Below are 21,331 nucleotides of genomic sequence, written 5' to 3' on the forward strand. Positions count from 1 at the left end.
AATCATGGAGCTTAACACATTACAGTCACTCATAATTTATGTTTCTAATAGAAACAAATTAAGAGATTCTTTATTTCAATCTCATATTCTACTTCTGTTTTCACCTAGCTAATTATCATCTTATATAATAATAGACATTGCCAAGAAAGTTAAAGAGTCCATTATTATTATTAGGCTTTAAGCTGTTTTTGTTTGTTTTGTTTTTAAGATAGGTAAAAGGTTATACGAGTGAAAAGAGGGCCAGGCAAATGAGCTGAGAGAGCACTGGGAAGGCAGCAGAGGACCAAAAGAGAACAAAGTTAAGAAATAGGAAGACAGAGAAGATTGAAGAGGCAGGAGGGAATGAGTAGAGAAGAAAGTGAGGAGCAGAGAGGACAGATGGTAAAGAATGGAAGGAACAGGCCGTAGGCAGAAGCCCAGCGTCCACTGAGGGAAACATGGGGTAGTTAAACATGTGGAATCTGGTGTTGGACCAACACCAAATGGCAGACTCAAGCTCTACTATTTAGTAACTAGATGAACTCCGGTAAGTCTCTTAACCTTGGAGTAACAATATAATCCACTTTACAAGGTTATTGTGAGGATTAACTGAAATAAGCCATGCAAATGTTTGGTACATGGTAAACACTGCCTAAATGTTTCCTGTGCTGATGAAGATGATGCAGGCTACTTTGGGTCAGGTATGCATGTGCTTGGCTCAATGCAGAGGCCCTAACTGGGCAACTTACCATTACTCTCCACCAGAAATTTACATTAGGAAGATAAAACATGTAGACAAAAGAATCTCTATCATGTAAAAAAGAAAAATAGTTGGCGGGTCTTCAATATTAACACACACACACACACACACACACACAGAAAAACTCAGAACGTTAATACGCTGAAACTCTGCCAAGTAAAAAAAGAATTGAGAAGTGAAAATAGAGAGCAGGTGAAGTGTGAGTAAGGAGTTGTGTCATAGTCAGCAAAAAGAGATACAGCAATTGTGGACATAGTAGTTAAAAGGGTAGGCTTAAGAACTACACAGACCTGGCTCCATCTAAGCCATTTACTAAGTAGGTGGCTTTGAACATGTTACTTGTTACCTGGACCTCTGTTTATGCATCTATAAAAGGAGAATATAAATTCCTACCTTCTAAGGTTGTTATGTGGATTTAAGGAAAAAATATATAAATTCAGTGCAGTGTTATGATAAATGTGATGTCACTATTACTTTAATAAGAGTTCATCACAGATTTAGAAAGTACTTTATTTGAGAAAACCAAATACAACTAAGCTAACAAAGCTTAAAGAAGACAGGAGCCAGAATGTAGGGCACAGTGAGTAGACAAGGGTATCCGTGCTGTGGTAGGTGGTGGCAGGAGAAGTGTATGCCCATCAAGAGCATATCAAGAAAAATAAGCAGTTGTTCTCATTTTCCGAGATGTCCAAGATAGCCCTGAAAGAGTTTTAAGTTAAATGTTTGAAGACAAGTTTCATGATATGCAAATGTTCAGAGCCATGACAATGATCCTCAATAGTATAAGCTTCCTTTGTAGGGCTTTTTTAAAAAAAAATATGGCAGTAATCTTTACTAGCACTTTTTATTTTATTTTATTTTATTTATTTTATTGTACTTTTTTGTATATTTTTTATTGGACTTCGATTTGCCAACATATAGTATAACACCCAGTGCTCATCCCATCGAGTGCCCCCCTCAGTGCCCATCACCCAGTCACCCCATACCCCTGCCCACGAGCCCCTTGTTCCTTTCCCAGGGTTAGGAGTCTCTCATATTCTGTCACTCTCTCTGATTTTTCCCACTCATTTTCTCTCCTTTTCCCTTTTCTCCCTTTCACTATTTCTTATATTCCCCAAATGAATGAGACCATATAATGTTTGTCCTTCTCTGATTGACTTACTTCTCTCAGCATAATACCCTCCAGTCCCATCCACGTTGAAGCAAATGGTGGGTACTTGTCGTTTCTAATGGCTGAGTAATATTCCATTTTGTATATAGACCACGTCTTCTTTATCAATTCATCTTTCTTTTTTTTTTAAAGATTTTATTTAAAAAAAAAGACTTTATTTATTTATTTATTCATGAGAGACAGAGAGAGAGAGAGAGAGAGAGAGAGAGAGAGAGAGGCAGAGACACAGGCAAAGGGAGAAGCAGACTCCATGCAGGGAGCCTGATGTGCGACTCGATCCCAGGACTCCAGGATCACGCCCTGGGCCGAAGGCAGGCACTAAACAACTGAGCCACGCAGAGTTCCCCTCCATTCATCTTTCTATGAATACCGAGGCTCCTTCCACAGTTTAACTATTGTGGGCATTGCTGTCATAAACATTGGGGTGCAGGTCTCCCGCCAGTTCACTGCATCTGTATCTTCGGGGTCGTAGAGCAGGTCTATTTTTAACTCTTTGAGGACCCTCCACACAGTTTTCCAGAGTGGCTGCACCAGGTCATGTTCCCACCAACAGTGCAAGAGGGTTCCCCTTTCTCCACATCCTCTCCAACATTTGTGGTTTCCTGCCTTGTTAATTTTCCCCAATCTCACTGGTGTGAGGTAGTATCTCATTGTGGTTTTGATTTGTATTTTCCTGATGGCCAGTGATGTGGAGCATTTTCTCATGTGCTTGTTGGCCATGTGTATGTCTTCTTTAGTGAAATTTCTGTTCATGTCTTCTACCCATTTCATGACTGGATTGTTTATTACTTTGCTGCTGAGTTTAATAAGTTCCTTATAGACGTTGGATACTAGCCCTTTATCTGATAGGTCATTGGCAAGTATCTTCTCCCATTCTGTAGGTTGTCTTTTAGTTTTGTTGACTATTTCTTTTGCTATGCAGAAGCTTCTTACCTTGATGAAGTCCCAATAGTTCATTTTTGTTTTTGTTTCCTTTGCCTTCATAGATGTATCTTGCAATAAGTTGTTGTGGCCAGGTTCAAAACGGGTGTTGCCTGTGTTCTCCTCTAGGATTTTGATGGATTCTTATCTCACATTTAGATATTTCATCCATTTTGAGTTTATCTTTGTGTATGGTGTAAGAGAATGGTCCAGTTTCATTCTTCTGCATGTGGCTGTCCAATTTTCCCAGCACCATTTATTGAATAGACTATTTTTTCCAGTGGATAGTCTTTCCTGCTTTGTTGAATATTAGTTGACCATAGAGTTGAGGGCCCATTTCTGGGCTCTCTATTCTGTTCCATTGATCTGTGTGTCTGTTTCTGTGCCAGTACCACACTGTCTTGATGATCACAGCTTTGTAGTACAACTTGAAATCTGGCATTGTGATGCCCCCGGCTCTGGTTTTTCTTTTTCAATATTTCCCTGGCTATTCGGGGTCTTTTCTGATTCCATACAAATCTTAAGATGATTTGTTCCAACTCTCTGAAGAAAGTCCATGGTATTTTGATAGGGATTGCATTGAATGTGTAAATTGCCCTGGGTAGCATTGCCATTTTCACAATATTCATTCTTCCAATCCATGAGCATGGAGTACTTTTCCATCTCTGTGTCTTCCTCCATTTCTTTCAGAAGTGTTCTGTAGTTTTTAGGGTATAGATCCTTTACCTATTTGGTTAGGTTTATTCCTAGGTATCTTATGCTTTGGGGTGTAATTGTAAACAAGACTGACTCCTTAATTTCTTTCTTCAGTCTCATTGTTAGTGTATAATGTTTTAAAATACAATTCTGCCTACAGGCTGATAGATGGGATAAATAACTCTCTCAGTAGGGTCTTCTACTATAGAGGACAAATGGCCTATTAGTTGGAATGTACTTTTAGTAGGTGTCATGGAAGAAAGAAAGAGGAACAAATATGGCCCACTATGATAAGAAACCACATCTAAGAATGTAACATTATGGCAGGTCACCTGTGACAGATTTGTAGTGATTCTGCAATCTGGTCCACAATGGCCTTTTCATTGGTCTTGTATTTCATGATCTCTAGTCGTTTTAATCCTATTGATGAGCAGTACTGCAGTATAATCTTTATTTAGCAAATTTGGAAACAGAGGCATAAGGAAGTTAAGTTAGTGTTGGAAATAACCATGGAAGACAGGTTTTTTTCAGCCTAAATTGATTTGCCAAAGCTGAAATTAAAAATAGCAGTGAATAGCCAATGAGTTATTCGACAAAGATGTTTTCCATATAAAAATTAATACACTAAGAAATATTCAATATGATATTCTATTTGATAAAACTGTTTTACCTAGTAGAGAACCTTCCCACAGCTCTTAGAATCCAGAGCCACTCTGGCCCCTTGATGTAAGGAGGGTTCACTCATCAGAGCTGGACTAAGATTCACCATGAAAATGATGGTCTAAGTGTATGAAATTTTCTGAAGAAGACCAATGTCACAATCGTAATAGCACATTAAAAGGAGAAAAAAAATGAACTCTGAAATTTCAAGCCTATTAAAGATATCATTGTCTAGAAGACTGTTATTTGCACATTTGTAAAGTGATTATTTGGAACCCATCTTCTGAATTAAAAATAAAAAACTATAAAGTAATGATCACCAGAAAGTTTTATAGACCATGCACAAAAAGGAGAAGAGAGAAACTATGAACAATCTCACAGCATTAAACATTTATTTTAAGAGCATCATTTGAAATTAGACAAATGAGACTTTTGAAGGATAAAGTTAGAGGTTTACAATCTTTCACTCATGACTACCACTTATTCATTCAATTGGCACTGATTAAGCTCAGAGCCCTGTATTAAGGGTTCAAAAGGAATAAAAGACATGATCTTTTGATCTCACAGAATATATATGCCTCAGGAGACAATGTTTCATTCAGTTTCTGCTAGATAATTTAAAATCTAGAGTTATATATGAATAAAGATAAAGTTGCACGTGTTATAGGAATATAACCAATTTTCAGAAAATGAATAGATCAGGGAACTTTTATGTGTTTTGCCTACATGTTTTATAAAATATATAAAACTACATGTTTTATCTAATTCCCATGTATTCTAAAGAATACCAGTATTGATTAGGAAAAGAGCTAATAGTAAGAATACAGGTAGGAATGAGCTGCCCAAGTATAATTGGGTAACATTATGATTCATTATAAGGAATCAAGATTAAGCAAGTGAGGTGAATGCAAATGAAAACTGTAAGTGACCATCAGAAGAACATACAAAGTATTCTTATGCAGCGAAGTTCTTAAAGAGACTGATCATTAGAATGCAGAGAAGTTCATTGTGAAATGTTTCAAAGTACACTTGTCCTCCCTTCTCACTTCCAACTGCTTAATGAAAAGCTGGAGCCAATACTACAATCCCCCAGAGTGGAACACATTCAGGTCAGTGAACCAAGTCTGCTGTTCAAGCTCCTAGAAGAATCATCCTTATGAGAATATCGAAATGTACAAGTTAACTCTTTTGTCATGTGTCATCCATCAGTCTCTTTCGACCACCTCCATAAAAATAAATTAAATGTGGCTTACTTCTGTCTTCAAGCCAATTCCCAAATTACAGAAGCTCAGTTCCTAACCAACTGAATTGAATCTAAAGTTGTCAAGTATTCTTTAAGATTTATTTGTGACAGAGAGCAGAAACAGGAGGGGTGGAAGGAGAGGGAGACAGAACCTCAAGCAGACTTCCTGCTGAGTATGGAGCCCAAGGCAGTGCTTGATCTCATGACCCTGAGATCATGACCCGAGCTAAAACCAAGAGTTGGATGCTTAACTGACTGTGCCACCCAGACACCCCTGTAATTGTCATGTATTCTTATGGAAATAATTGTTTATAATCATTAAGCATACCAACATATCTTAAATATTATCCTGAGAGAGGAAATTTAAGCAGTTGTGTTAATAAAGGAGTAAAGATGTAAAGCCAACAGAATGCATGATATAAGAGATGCAGAGATGGATGGGCTGCAAGGTCCTGAACGATACAAAACGAGCTGGGATAAAAGCTGCTGGTAAGATGGATTGGTCTGGGAAGAGAAAAATGCTTCTCTGAATTCTCACTCACAGAAAGATAGGAAGGCTAATGACCAGAGAGGTTCTGTATTGGACAAAACATCCCTACCTCATACCATGGCTTAAATCAGTGGTTCTCCTTCTTTTTTCTTTTTTTAAAGTTTTATTTATTTAAGTAATCTCTACACCCAACATGGAGCTCCAATTCACGACCCTGAGATCAAAAGTCGCAAGCTCTTCCCACTCAGGCAGCCTAAACCAGTGGTTCTTAAAGTGTGGTTCTCAGGCGAGCTGCACTGGCATCATCTATGTGCATGTGAGAAAGCAAATCCACGAGCCCCATCCCTGACCTGCTGAATCAGAATCCCTGAGGATAAGGCCCCAGAAACTATGTTACAACAAATCCACCATGTGATTTTTATACATATTAAATTTGGAGAACCACTGACCTAAATCATCTCAGTTAAAGCAGAGCACAGGCTGAGTATGAGAGGGTGGGGTCAGGATTTCAGGGTGGAGATTTAGAACAGCTGCAGGGAGGAATGTGGGATGGAGGTGAGGAGTTAATGAAAGGCTAGTCAGGTTGCACCAGGCCCATATGAAGCTACTCTGCATAGCCTTATGAATTTAAATCTTGTGAGATGGCTTCTGGGTCTACCTTCCATGCACAGTAATAATGAGTCTATGTAAAACTACATTCTGATGATCATATAATTGCCTATGGTTCTAGAAAGACAGTTGGATTATGATTTGGGGATTGCTATGTATGACATATATGTATAATATACACATGGGGTGGGCGTGTATATGTATATATATGTACAGAACTAATCAAATTAAAAGAGAAGAAAGTCTGCAAAAGACTAGAAGAGGAAATACATTGGAACAACAGACTCAGATTGAAGCCCATAACTCTTTTGTGTGGCCCTGGGAAAATTATTAAACTTCTTCATGGCTCATTTTCTCATCTGTAAAGCTGAGTCTAGTTCATTTATTCAAATAAAGTAGGGGGGAAATAGATAAGTCCATTAATAACCACAGCACAGAGCATTATGAGAGAGGCTTTGATGGGGTATTTATTGATATTTATAGAATTCTTAGAGAACAGTGAGGAATTACAATTAATTCTAAACAAGGAAGCCTTTACACTAAAGAGGCAGCGGAGCTAAACCATGGAGAAAATTCAGCAGATGGAAGACCATAAAGACAGAGTAAGAAAGTGCAGGGATACCTAGGGAATGAGAATAGCCCAGCACGGGTTTGTAGATGTGAGGCTGTGCTGAGAGGGAGGGAGGAGGTCTCTTTTAGCTCTGTAAGAGATTTTTCAAATATTTTTCAGCAGCCTAAAAATAATGGGCAAATTTGATAGTGTACTCTTCTTATCAACCGATCCAGTACCAGAGCACTTTTTTCATATTCGAACAGTTCATAAATACTGAACTTTGGGCAAAAGCCTCTCAAAATTCTTCCCGGCTGGTTTTAAAGTAAAAGAATCAGGGGTGTAGGCATCCAGCCCTTCCATTTTCCATATTCCTGGCATGAGGATCACAGGTATTCCTGGGGTCACTTGGCAGAAGAGTTGCTTGCCTCTTTGAAAAATACTGTGGCTCAGAGGCCAGAATTTAAATTGATTCCATCATCGGAAAGGAAGAACACACTGCAATGAACTTTTGATTATCCTTTTATAAGTGGGCCAACTTTTTATTCTCATAGTAAAATTTGTATATTGAATCTCTGGCAAAGAGCCCATGCTAAACACCCTTTTCTTGTCTGGGGGCAAGTCTCAGGAGACCTGAGTGAGCAGAAAGCTGTTGTCCTCCTGAATTTAAAAGCAGTTCTGAGCTCTCCTCAGGGTAACTCAGTTACACTTAAGACAGAAGAATAGCAGGCTCTGAATTTCTGGAAGAGAACATACAGAAGAAATGCAGTGTGATCGGATTTCACGATTCCAGGACAAAGCAGCAGGTGGATCAATCGCAACAGCATACCCCCCTCTCCTGGAAAATGTGTCTTTCTGATCACTTTTTATACCTTCTGCAAACCTTCCAGCTGCCAGACTGCAAGGGCATGCTAACAGTGGACATCTATGGCCCTACGTAAGGAAAGAATGAATTCTATTTTCAGTTCATGAATTCTTACTAAGCAGAGGAGCCTTGAAAGTTCAGTCCAAATAACAGCATTTCACTAAGTTCTAGGTTCACATTGAATGAGTCACATGCCTCTCTTATAAAGATGACTTCTCTGGGCTTTTCAGGGCTGTCCACAGGATGGAAAGTCCAAAGGGAAACAATCTCCCAGGAGCGTGTGTTCAGATGCGCACTCGCCACCATTCCCAGGCCACAGGCTGACCGGCAAGCATTATTAAACATCTACTTTGTGCTGAGCAGACACAAGAGTGGTTGGTTCTAAACAAACACACACACACACACACACACACACACACACAATCTGAGTCAAATCCTATCCCTGAAATAGAACTCAGAATGTCACAATTGTTGGTTTTTAATCCTTTCTCTGACCGTGATCTGACAGGATGACAGTGAATTTTGAGAGTTCAGATCTGGGTAAACTGATCAAATAGCTACTTTTTCCCTGTCATCATGTTAATGATAATGTTTTGAACATGGGCCAAACCTTCCCTTTGTTAAGTTTTTCTTGGCTCGTGCTACATCATTTGGTCTCTCTCTCTCTCTCTCTCTCTCTCTTTTTTTAAAGATTTATTATTTATTTATCTATTTATTTATTTATTTATTTATTTATTTATTTATGAGAGAGAGAGAGAGAGAGGCAGAGACACAGGAGGAGGGAGAAGCAGGCTCCATGCCGGGAGCCCGACGTGGGACTCGATCCCAGGACTCCAGGATCACGCCCTGGGCCAAAGGCAGGCGCTAAACCACTGAGCCACCCAGGGATCCCCTCATTTGGTCTCTTTAAGTGGGCATCACTTTTAGATTTGGTCCCCTTCCCTAACATGTAACTATGTATCCATTCAGGAAATAGTGGATATCATGAATGATTGATTACCTCTTTCCTCAGTTATCCTTATCATCAATAAAAAATCTGGGATATTGTAAAGAAAGAGGTTTTTGTTTTGTCCAAATAAAATGAATCTTTGAGATCTCACAGGATCTTAAACTTACAGATGGGGTGGAAGGGAACCTATATTCATTAAGCACAGGCTCCTTGGGCAGATTCATTTGCAAGCTGTGATGCTGACCATTAAAAAAACAGTAAGTGTGAATGCCAACAAGAACCACAAGTGTGTGAGAACAGAGATGGGGTGGAAGGCAGGAAAGACAGACCAAAGTGAACAGGAGTTCCCTGACAGCCCATTAGAGACAGCAGCAATCTGAAGTGCTGTAAATTGTTTGAATCTCAGAAGCACCCAATTTCTGTTGAATTTCTGTTGGCCATTATTTCTCCCTCAGAAGAGAAGTTTGAGAAGAGGCTTCATAATTACGTAAAGTGGAAGGGGAAAGGAGGATACAGTTTTCAAACAATTTTTCTCTTCAGTCAGCAGTTTTCTCACCATTATTTTCATAATTAGCTCAGTCTGCATGACTTTAAAAAACCATGACTTTAAAAATGATTTAATTTGATGTATTTTTCTTAACTAATACATTAAGTTGCTCCATGAAAAGGGTATTCCTAGTCAAAACAGACCTCAAAGACAAGGATAAAAAGCCCTGTTTCTCCACTGTCAAATGGCTGGTTGCAACATGGGTTCCCATTCACTCTCCCTCATGGGATCTCACCATTTTTATTTCTGACTCTGACGTATAGGTTCCAAGGCACAGGCAATTTCTGATTCATTAGCCACTCCATTCCTATACCCAGGGGGAAGATCCACATTTAAAGCTGCCTGAAGGGATCCCTGGGTGGCTCAGTGGTTTAGCACCACCTTCAACCTAGGGCCTGATCCTGGGGACCCGGGATTGAGTCCCACACCAGGCTCCCTGCAGGGAGCCTGCTTCTCCCTTTGCCTGTGTCTCTGCCTCTCTCTCTCTCTCTGTCTCTCTCTCTTGGTGTCTCTCATGAATAAATAAATAAAATCTTGGAAGGAAGGAAGGAAGGAAGGAAGGAAGGAAGGAAGGAAGGAAGGAAGGAAGGAAGATGCCTGAAACTTAGGCAATTTGAAGGATCCATTTCAAGTAAAAAAAACAAACCCTAATAACTACTACAAAATGCCCATGATCACTTGAATGCCACCCATGAGAAGGGAAAGCAGAAAGGAGGGAAGTTGAATTTGAAGGTGACAGTGTTTTAACAATTACAGTTGAATACACTGTGTTTTACATTTTTACACAAAAGCACCAGGACAATACATTGCTAGGCCCCTCTCAGGACTCAGGAGGGGTCCGTGCAAATGAGGAGCCCATAAGGCTTTAGCTTCTATGGCTTCACAAGGAACCTGCCTCTGTTTCTGCCACCAATCTCCATTGCCACCGTTAGAGTCAAACCAAGGAAGAATTCTAGCTCAAGAATAATTCAGATCCCTTTTACTAGTTTCCCTTAACCCAGAGAAAGACTAAGCTCTCAAAAGAGACATAGTTCAAATTAGCATTTTCGTTTTTCTCAGGTAAGTACCCAGAAGTGAAATTACTGGATCATATGGTACTTCTGGTTTCAGTTTTTTGAGATACCTCCATACTGTTTTCCATGGTGACTGCACCAATTTATATCCCTATAGTGCACAAAGGTTTCCTTTTTCCACATCCTCATCAACACTTGTTATTTCTTGTCTTTTTGATGCTAGTCATTCTGATTGGTCCATTGGTAGCTGTGATATGTATATATACAATGGAATATTACTCAGCCATAAAAAAAAAGAATGTGATCTTGCCATTTATGAAACATGGGTGGACCTAGAGGGTATCATGCTGAGTGAAATAAGTCAGACAGAGAAAGACAAATACCAAATGAGTTCACTTATATGTGGAAGTCAAAAAACAAAACAAACAGCAAAAAAGAAAAACAGACACCTAAATATAAAGAACAAACCTGTGGTTGCTGTGGGGGGTTGGGGGGTGGGGGTGAGAGGTGGGGGGGTGGAAGGATAGGCAAAACAGGTGAAGAGGATTAAGAGGTACATTTTTCCAGTTAAAAATAAGTCACAGGGGTAAAAAGTATAGCATGGGAAATAGTCAATAATCTTATAACTTTGTGTAGTGACAGATGGCAACTGAACTTCCCACACTGAGCATATAGGAATGTATATAGTTATCAAATCACTGTTGTAAGCCTGAGACTAATATATGTCAACTATGTTTCAATTAAAAAATTGTCTTAATTTTTAAAAGTTCAAGAATTAAAGGTAAAAAAGTGGAAAATTACAGAAAATTAAAATATTGTTCCTATAGATACAGGTTTCTGATCCTCAACATACTACCCATACCCCCTTGATCATCTTGTCTTGAGCATCCTGCTTTCATAGGATGCACATTACCACAACGTTCCTCTTCATGGAATGTTATATTTAGTGATCAAAATTTACCTCTCTTTTTTTTAAAGATTTTTTAAAATTTATATATTCATGATAGAGAGAGAGAGAGAGAGAGAGAGAGAGTCAGAGACACAAGCAGAGGGAGAAGCAGGCTCCATGCCAGGAGCCCGACGCGGCACTTGATCCCGGGACTCCAGGACCACACCCTGGCCCAAAGGCAGGTGCTAAACCACTGAGCCACCCAGGGATCCCCCAAAATTTACCTCTCTCTTAAATTCCACCCAGCCACCCACTTTTTTTTTTTTTTTAAGTTCAAACAGGATCTTCCATTGTGGTTCCAGGCTCAGGTCAGAGAGAGATGCTTTATTCAGAAATAATTTGCCAAAGACTTCTGCAGGCTTTTGGGGCTATTTGTGATGACTCTCACAGAAAGAGTTTTATAAAAGCCCAGCCTAACTATGTTCCAGCAAGTGACTGGCTCCCCAGACAGTGGCTAGAGCTCATGGCCATCCTGAACCAGGCACTTCCACAGTCAGAAGAGGAGACTCTCAGAAGTACATTGGCAGACAGACACACTGTAATGACCATTCTAATTCATTTACCAGCTTTCCTGAGCTTTGCCAAAGAATAAGGTCTCATCTTCAGAAGGCACATTGTATGATTCACCTAATTAGGTTCTGGTTATGACCTACTGTGTATCCAACACAGACCCAGAAAACAAATTATTTCTAGCCACAGAGAAATCTTATTTTTGAGCCATTCATACCTCTCCCCTATAGAGCAGTTTCATTCTTAGCCTTGGCTGCTTATATGGCAAAAATAATGTTGATGGTCATACAGCATCTTTAGTCATACACGGACTTTTTTCCCCCAGTTTTGTTATTTACTTTTTTTGTTGAAGTATAATCAACATACGTGTCACATTAGTTTCAGGTATACAGTATAATGATGCAACAATTCTATACATACGTTGCTCAATGCTCAAGATAAGAGGACTCTTAATCCCTATCACCTATTTCACCTATCTTCCCTCTGGCAACCACCACTTTGTTCTCTGTATTTTAGTCTGTTTTTGTTTATCTTTTTTTGTTGTTGTTCATGTGTTTTTTAAATTCTACATATGTGTGAAATCATATGGTCTTTTTTTTAAAGATTTTATTTATTAATTTGACACAGAGAGAGAAAGAGCACAAGCAGGGGGAGCAGCAGGCAGAGGGAGAGGGAGAGGCAGACTTCCCACTGAGCAGGGAGCCTGATCCGGGACTCCATCCCAGAACCCTGGGATCCTGACCAGAGCCGAAGGCAGACACTTAACCAACTGAGCCACCCAGGCACCCCATTTCATATTTGTCTTTCTCTTGTATGACTTATTTCGCATCCAGGTCCAAGTCCTTCACTATCCAAAGAATCTACACATTTAAATGCAACCCCTGTCTGAATACCAACATTTTTCACAGGTAATACTAAAATTTGCATGGAACCACAAAGGACACAAATAGCCAAAGCAATCTTGAAAGTAAGAATAAAACTGGAGGTTTCACAATCCCACCTTTCAAGACATACTATAAAGCTGTAGTAGGGATCCCTGGGTGGCGCAGCGGTTTAGCACCTGCCTTTGGCCCAGGACGAGATCCTGGAGACCCAGGATCGAATCCCACGTCGGGCTCCCAGTGCATGGAGGCTGCTTCTCCTTCTGCCTGTGTCTCTGCCTCTCTCTCTCTCTGTGTGTGTGACTATCATAAATAAATAAAAATTTAAAAAATATTAAAAAAATAAAGCTGTAGTAATCAAAGCAGTATGGTACTAGCACAAAAATGAACATATAAATCAATGGAACACAACAGAGACTCCAGAAATAAATCCACATTTACACAGTCAATTAATTAATCTATGACAAAGGAGGCAAGAATATTATAACAGGGAAGACAGTCTCTTCAACAGATGGTGCTAGGAAAACTGGACAGCTACATGCAGAAGAATGAAACTGGACCACTTTCTCACACCATACATAAAAATAAACTCAAAGTGGATTAAAGACCTAAATGTGAGGCCTGAAAACATAAAACTTACAAGAAAATCCAGGCGGTAACTTTTTTGACATGAGACATAAAAACATTTTTGAGGGTATGTCTCTGCAGGCAAGGGATACAAAAGAAAAAATAAAGTATTGGAACTACATCAAAATAAAAAGCTTTTGCACAATGAAGGAAACCATCAATAAAATGACAAGGCAAACTACTGAAGGGGAGAAGATATTTGCAAATGATATTAATAAGGGGTTAATACCTCAAATACATAAAACACTTGTATAACTTAACACCAAAACAAATAACCAATTAAAAAAATGGGCAGAGGACCTGAACAGACATTCTTCCAAAAATTACACACAGATGGCCAATACACATGAGAAGATACTCATCATCACTCCTTAACAGGGAAATGCAAATCAAAACCACAGTAAGAGATCACCTTACACCTGTCAGAATGGCTAGAGTCAAAAAGACAAGACATAATGTTGGCAGGGATGTAGAGAAAAAGGAACCCTTGTACAGCCACTTTTGAAAACAGCAGGGAGGCTCCTTAAAAAATTAAAAATAGGATTACTAGATCATCCCATAATCCCATTACTGGATATTTACCCAAAGAAAATGAAAACACTGATTTGAAAAGACATATGCACCCCTATATTTATTGCAGCATTATTTACAGTAGCCAATACATGGAAGTACCCATCAATAGATGAATATTCATCAATAGATGAATGGATAAAGAAGATTTTATATATATATAAAATATATCTTATATATTAATTACTATATATAATATCCAGCCATAAAAATATAATATATAATATATATAATTATAATATATATATAAAATATACAGTCATAAAAAAGAATGCAATCATGCTACTTGCAACACTGACTTAATAGTAGAGTAACCAGCAGAAGGGCAGCATCAGAGAGGACATCCAAGTCTTGAAATCACAGAGTAATTGATTTTCTAGAATACTGAGAACCTCCAAAGTGATTTGTTTGAACCTCCCCTCCAGCAGCAGGAGTCCGGTCCCCAGGACTCAGAAGCTTGTCCATCTAGCAGCAACTGAAGAGATCCACTCTGTAGAGCTCCTCTCCTTACAGGGCAGGCAGCTTCCTTGGGGATTAATGTTTAGAAATTCCTTATATTTGCTCACTTCTGGATCACAGTCCCCAGTCTACCACTCCTATTCTGGAAGCAACCAAGAATAACCCTCATCTTACTCTACCAATGACAACCCTTTCAACTCTTAGGAACGATATATCAAGTTCCACTTAGGCATCTATTTCTCTTTCTACTATTAACCATTTGGCATGGTTTCTTGCCCTTTCACTATTCTGGTACCTGCTTCTAAATGTTCTCTAATTTGTCATAACCCTCTTGAAACATCTCACCTAGACCTGAAACTATTAACCTTGATGTGGTCTATGCATATTTGTACTAGATATTTCTACTTTTGTGTAACAGCATTTATACAATCTACAGTTGAATTAATTTGGGGATTAAGCTCCACAATTAAGCTCATGGCCAATTACATTTAAAACCAGAATGTTCTCTAAACTAGATTCTTTTTTTTTAATTTTTTTTTTAATTTTTATTTTTTTTTTTATTTATGATAGTCACAGAGAGAGAGAGAGAGAGGCAGAGACATAGGCAGAGGGAGAAGCAGGCTCCATGCACCGGGAGCCCGACGTGGGATTCGATCCCGGGTCTCCAGGATCGCGCCCTGAGCCAAAGGCAGGCGCTAAACCACTGAGCCACCCAGGGATCCCTCTAAACTAGATTCTTTAAGAAGAAAAGATCATGTGCCTCTAGGAGTTAAACCATCTTACAATGATCATCTTCCAAATTGATATCTGAAGGATGGAATTCCATAATTATCCACACACACCTGTACCCTGCACCTCCCGCTTTGACCTAAGGTCAGCAAACTCATCTTCAAATTCTGCCAAACGTCTACATGGTACCATGCTGTATAAAAGTTGTCTTGTAATTTAAGACTATAGATCCTCAGTCAAATGGTTATCAGCCCTAAAAAAAGGTCATCTAGCCTAACCCAGGTTAGGTAAATGCTCTATAAATCTCTTATATTTTTATGACTGTCTCCACAGCATTGATAGCGTTCCAAGGTCAATAGTAAACATTGTTACTTACTAAGCCATCAGATAAATGATGAGTTCCCCTACTCCTGCACTCTCTTTTATAATGTTGATTGGTTTTATTACTTTTTTTAAGATTTTATTTCTTTATTCATGAGACACACACACACACACACACACACACACACAGAGGCAGAGACAGGCAGAGGGAGAAGCAGGCTCCATGCAGGGAGCCCGACGTGGGACTCGATCCCGGGTCTCCAGGATCAGGCCCTGGGCTGAAGGCAGCGCTAAACTGCTGAGCCACCTGGGCTGCCCTGTTAATTGGTTTTCAATGTATTTCCTTCCCCAAATTTCTCCCAGGAGCCATAGTTCTATCCTAGGGCACTGAGCCGTGATAATATTCTTGCCTCTGCCAATGACTGATTCTGTTACCTTAGAAATATGTGTAAGCCTCTCAAGATCCTTGTTTTCCCATCTGAACAACAATCCCAAAATTCCATTTATTTAAACAAAGATGCATAGCACATCCTATGGACCAGGCATAGTTCTAAGCACCTTAATAATTCATTTAATTTTTAGGAAAACCAGACTTAAGGACAGAAAGGTTAATGAATTTTGCCAGTATCATATTGCTAGCAAGTGGTAGAGCTGGGATTTGAATCCAGGTAGTCTGGCTTTTGCATGTGTGTGCTTACCCACAATGCCCCCTCTCTCTCTACATGTCTAGTGGCATAATGTTTGGATAGTAAGGAAGAACTTTATCTTCCTTGGGTATGGAAGATCATTGATCACACTGCTTACATAATAAGTAAATCTCTTAATATATAAAAACAACTGCTTTATTTTTCATGAGTTCCTCAGAGAATACCTTCTCCTGGGTCTTTTTTTTTTTTTTTAAGTTACTAACCAATGGAAAAATCACTCAAAATACAGCTCCTTGAACACAGAATGGATGCAAATCCCTTGAATTGATTTGGATTCCTTCCAGTCACAACTGTTGGAAGTATTTACCCGAAATGTTAAGAACCATGAGAGCCAGCTGACCTATTGCCAGAACAACAGCAAATCAAAAAAGTGCTACGCCAGGCACCAGGAATCTGAGGGAAAGGAAAAACGCATTTCCTCAGAAAAACATCAAGGTACAGACTATTCCAGAGCTGAGCACTAGAGCACTGGCCCAGTTGAAGGTAAGAATGGAAAGGTTCGCAGATATTTGCAGGCAGTTTGCAGTAGCATAAATAGTGACTTAGGACCTCACAAATGAGAAAATTCTCAGCATTTATTACCTCGCTCCAGGCTTGTCTACACACACACTCCCAGTCCGTAAATTCACTCAAGTTCAGGATTTTCTGGGTGCTCACTACTCTCAGGGCTCTGATCCCAAAGGGTTCAGGGCAATGGATTTTTAAAAATTAATAAAGCCACTTCATAAAAGCTATAAACAAACTCTTCAAGAATGTGGACTGATAGGAAGAGAAGGAAAAGTTGGAAGGCAAAGTGGTCACAGAAGCAGTTCTACTGAGTGACATTTTTTTTTACTCCAAATTTAGATTCAAACTGAATCCAGTAGTCCTCCAGCTGAGTAAGACGCACACCAGCACTGCACAGAGCAGAGCCCTAACGGGGATGCTTCTGTCTCACAGAGACTTCACAGAAGGCAAGGTCTTCCAGCCTAGGACTAAGGTCTGTGGCAGAAGAGTCTCTAAGTACAGAATTTCTCTCTGGCAAGTTTCTTTCTGAAGGGAGTTGATGGGGATCAGCTCTAATCATCAGAAGGACACTGATGGGCCTTTGAATGACTAAGAGTCACACTTCATTTAAATGAAGCAGCAAGACATAGCAACAGAACATTAGCATCCAACTAATGTTAGAGATGAGATGACCAATCAAGATTCTAGAGGGAATCTTTTGGGAATACAAATATGAATGTGGATTTTTAACCTGTGGCTAATTGAAATATTCTTCTGACATAGTAAATGAAGGGAAGAAAGAGCAGTTAATAATTGCAAGATAATTTGAAGCAAATGATGCAATGTGTATGTACACGGACTCTAGTTTACACACACACCCCTACATTCCTCTACACCTCCTTTAGGAGGTGAGACTGTTAGGTTGGTGCGATAGGCTAATTCTTGACATGTTTTTCTAAAAGATAAAATGAATATTTGCCCCCAGTGAGTAAGTGTTCCTGGGAACTTTCCAGAAAGAAACTCTACAATGTAAAAACCAATAAACAGAAAATGAAGCAATAGCCCAGTAAAGTCCAAATTTGAGAACTCAAATACAGCTTATGCTTATTCTGGTACCAAGCGCGCTCCATTTCCTAGTTGAGGAAGAGACACACACATCACAGGATCTAAGTCCAGGAACTCTCTGGGTCTCTAGGTCTGAGGAGGCTGTTCTCCTGCTAAGTCTTCCCTGGGCACTAGTCTGATTATCATGGGAATTAGGATTCTGGGAAGATTTGTGAACATTGGCCAGAAGGGAGGGCTCATGAGACTCTAACAAACAGTGCTTGGACATGACTTGTGGAAGCAAAAGAGGGCAGTTCCAGTGACAAAGAGAAAGCAGACCTTTCTCCTGCTACCATGGAACTCATTGTTTTTCCCTCTGTCTCTTCTGGCATTTCCTCTAAGATAGGCTGAGACAGAAAATTGACTGGCCAAAGGGGAACACTAGATGTGAACAGGTCCAAGCCTCAATCTCTTGAACTATAAAGTGGGGATAACTCTACTGTCTCTCCTACCACAAAAGCTTGCCATAAAAACTCGATGTGTATGTATGATCCACCTGCTACAGATTGAATATTTTGTGTCCCCTTCAAATTCATTTGCTGAAATCTGACACTCAATATCATGGTATTAAGAAATGAAGACTCCAGGTGATTAGGTCATGTGAGTAGAGGCCTCCTGAATAGGATTAGTACTCTGAAAAGAGACCCCACAGAGCCCCTTAACCCCTTCAGCCACATGGTGACAAAGCAAACGCATGGCTCTCTAAGCCCAAGAAACAGGCTCTCACTAGAGATTGATCTTGTTGATGCTTTGATCTTGGACTTCTCGGCCTCCGGAACTAGCAGAAATTTCTGTTGTTTATAAGCCACCCAGTCTATAGTATTCTGTTAGAGCAGTCCAAATGGATTAAGACACTATCCTACTATTCTCCTTTATCAACAACTTAGAGACCACACAAATAAGGAATAATTTCCCTTCTTTTCTCACTTCCCATCAGGCTATCATTAGACCCAGACCCACCTTTCCCAATAAAAAGTGGGGCAATGCAGTTTATTAACAGTAAGTAATAAAACAGACAATAAGTGCCCTGTCTCAAGCTCCCAAATTGCCTTTTTCCCAAGACAAGAGAATTTCTTTCCAGGATGAAGTTATTTGGAGTTACCATTTATCATAAACTTATAATTAAACAGGACTCCATTTTATGGACTTTAAGAAACCAGATTGAAATTTATGTTGCCTGACATTTATAGACATATTTAAAACAAATTTGTTCTTCAAAATCATCACATTCATTATAAGAAAAAACAAACGCTGTCCAAAGTCACTGTTTTGGCTTTGCCAAACTGATGCCAACCTCTGGGAAAACTTGTTCTGTTTTTCCTCTTGACTGAGATGCTCATTATTAACCAGTGTATCTCACTGATTTTCATTATATCTAACTCGTATAACAAGGAACTGAGGTCTGTGTCACATAGTACCTACAATGCAAGCACTTTATTTATTTTAGAAAGAGGGAGAGAGGAAGAGCATGAGCAGGAGAAGCAGAGAGTATCTCTAGCAGACTCCCCGCTGAACGTGGACACCAACTCAGCCAGATCTCACCACCACGAAATCATAACCATGAGTTGGAGGCTTACATGACTGCTCCACCCAGGTGTCCCAATGCAAGCACTTTTAACAGAATGATCATTCTCTATGTTCAAGGTCACAGAGTTGCTCATTTGGCAACAGGAAGCAATTATTCCACTAAAGAGAATCCTCTCCTATCTCTTCATTATTTTCCTACAAATAAATATATTCCAGCACACCTTTTCAGCCAGTTTAATTCACTCACTAGCATCACTACCCCCTAGTTACTTCTAATCTGGGAAGAGTCTGCTTCTCTTCCTTTATTTGTGATGGTGAAGATAGAAGATGATCATAATGACAGATATTAGCAAATACATCGTGTGTGTGCATGCGCAGACACTTATAATTGAGAATACAGACTCTGCCAAGGACTCCAGGGATCCCCTGGCTCAACCCTCTTTGATACCCATTATAACTTGACAAAACTAAGATCACATGGCTGAGACTACCCTTCTGTTCGTTCTTCCAGGCCATTAGCCCACATCTGCAGAATGGATTCATGACCTTCCTACCTTTCCTCAGCTTCCCACTCGTCTCTCTGGTCTCTCTCAACTAGGTCCACTTTTCCCAGGCTGCACACCTTTCCATCAACTACCACCATGCAGAAACCTCATTCACACAATGCATCTGAGCTTTCCACAGAGGTGTGTCTGAGGGTACACCTCCACAGCCAATTCCCTAAAAATTCAAAAGTAAAAATAAACTTAAAGTAAATGCTGCAGACCAAGCAAAAGGGCAGTTTCAATCAGAATAAGAAAAGGGAAAACCAATTTTTGAACCAGAACGTGAGTTCCCATTCATCATTACATCCTCAGTACCTAGAGCAGTGCTAGCATATCTTAAGTGCTCAATAAATACACATGCAGATTCCTGAGGAGCTCTAAGGCCCAGTCATCAGCAGGCAGAAGAAGTAAAGGCAACATGCATTAGAAGCCAGAAGACCTGGAATCAAGTACTGGCTCTGACAAAAATAAATTATATGGCTAAGAGCAAACTTTTTCCTTGGTAAAATTAATGGATTTCCACTAAATTACTTCTAAGGTATTTTCTACTTTAAAAATTCTATGATGATAAAATATATGCATTATAGCTAAAGGTTGAAAGGTCTCTGAAAAAGGTTTGTAGTTAAGCCTCTCGCTACCTCTCGCCTTTATTTTATATTTCCAGAAAGATGATGCACTGTCCCATTTGGAAAATTTCCAGGAAAATATCTGAATCTCCCATTGTCATCTGCTCTAAGATTTTAGTTTTTTAAAAAAAATCATTCTCAGATTTAACCTAAAATCCATTTCTATGTTTATATTGCTGTTGATCAATTTAGGACTTAACTATCCAATTATAAAATTCCACAATTCCCATAATCTTGGAATGTAATTTTATTTCCAATGCAAGTATTAAAAGATATGGCCAATAAGGCATAAAAAACATTTTCCCTGAAGTCGTATCATTGACTAAATCATTAAGCTTGTCTACTGTGCTTTTCTGCAAATATACATTTGTAGCAGGACTTGATTAGTTTTCTACCAAGAAATACATGTTTATTAAATTATATCTCATGCACCAGGACTCTTTATTTATCTTAGTAATTTTTAATGGAAAAGTAAATGAAACATTATTATATAAATGCTTAGAGAGATGACAGTAATTTTATTCTAAATTAAATAAAGAAAAGGTTAAATAAATATTGCAATCTTTCAGGAATTACAGTATAAGCCTTAAAATCATAAATCTCCCACTTACTTTTTTATAACTTATGCTTAAAATATTTATCAGTGTAATATTGAAACAAAGTTCTCATTAATTATTTTCTGGCAATTTCCTGGTTTTTCAAAAGTATAAGTTAGATGACATGCCAACTGCCATTCAGATCTTAATTCAAATATTATATTTTTAAAGATATCCTAGTTTAGTAATACATTTTTATGTCACAGGAAATGCTGACATGTCAACCTTCTATCAGAATCTT

General features: G+C 39.1%; 1 protein-coding gene across 5 annotated transcripts in view; it reads right to left on the minus strand.

Annotated features, from left to right (window-relative positions):
* The window catches only part of GHR (growth hormone receptor), a 272,010-nt gene that overhangs the window by 217,795 nt on the left and 32,884 nt on the right, over positions 1-21,331 (minus strand). For 2 of the 5 annotated variants that reach the window (XM_077896087.1, XM_077896084.1), the window contains exon 1: positions 8,140-8,282. The exons of the other annotated variants lie outside the window; for them this stretch is intronic. The gene's annotated coding sequence lies outside the window, so the exon portion shown is untranslated. Of the gene's footprint in view, positions 1-8,139; positions 8,283-21,331 lie in introns of those variants that run through there. 5 annotated transcript variants of the gene reach the window in all.

This window comes from Canis aureus, chromosome 4 (genome assembly GCF_053574225.1).
Source record: "Canis aureus isolate CA01 chromosome 4, VMU_Caureus_v.1.0, whole genome shotgun sequence".
Lineage (NCBI taxonomy): Eukaryota > Metazoa > Chordata > Mammalia > Carnivora > Canidae > Canis > Canis aureus.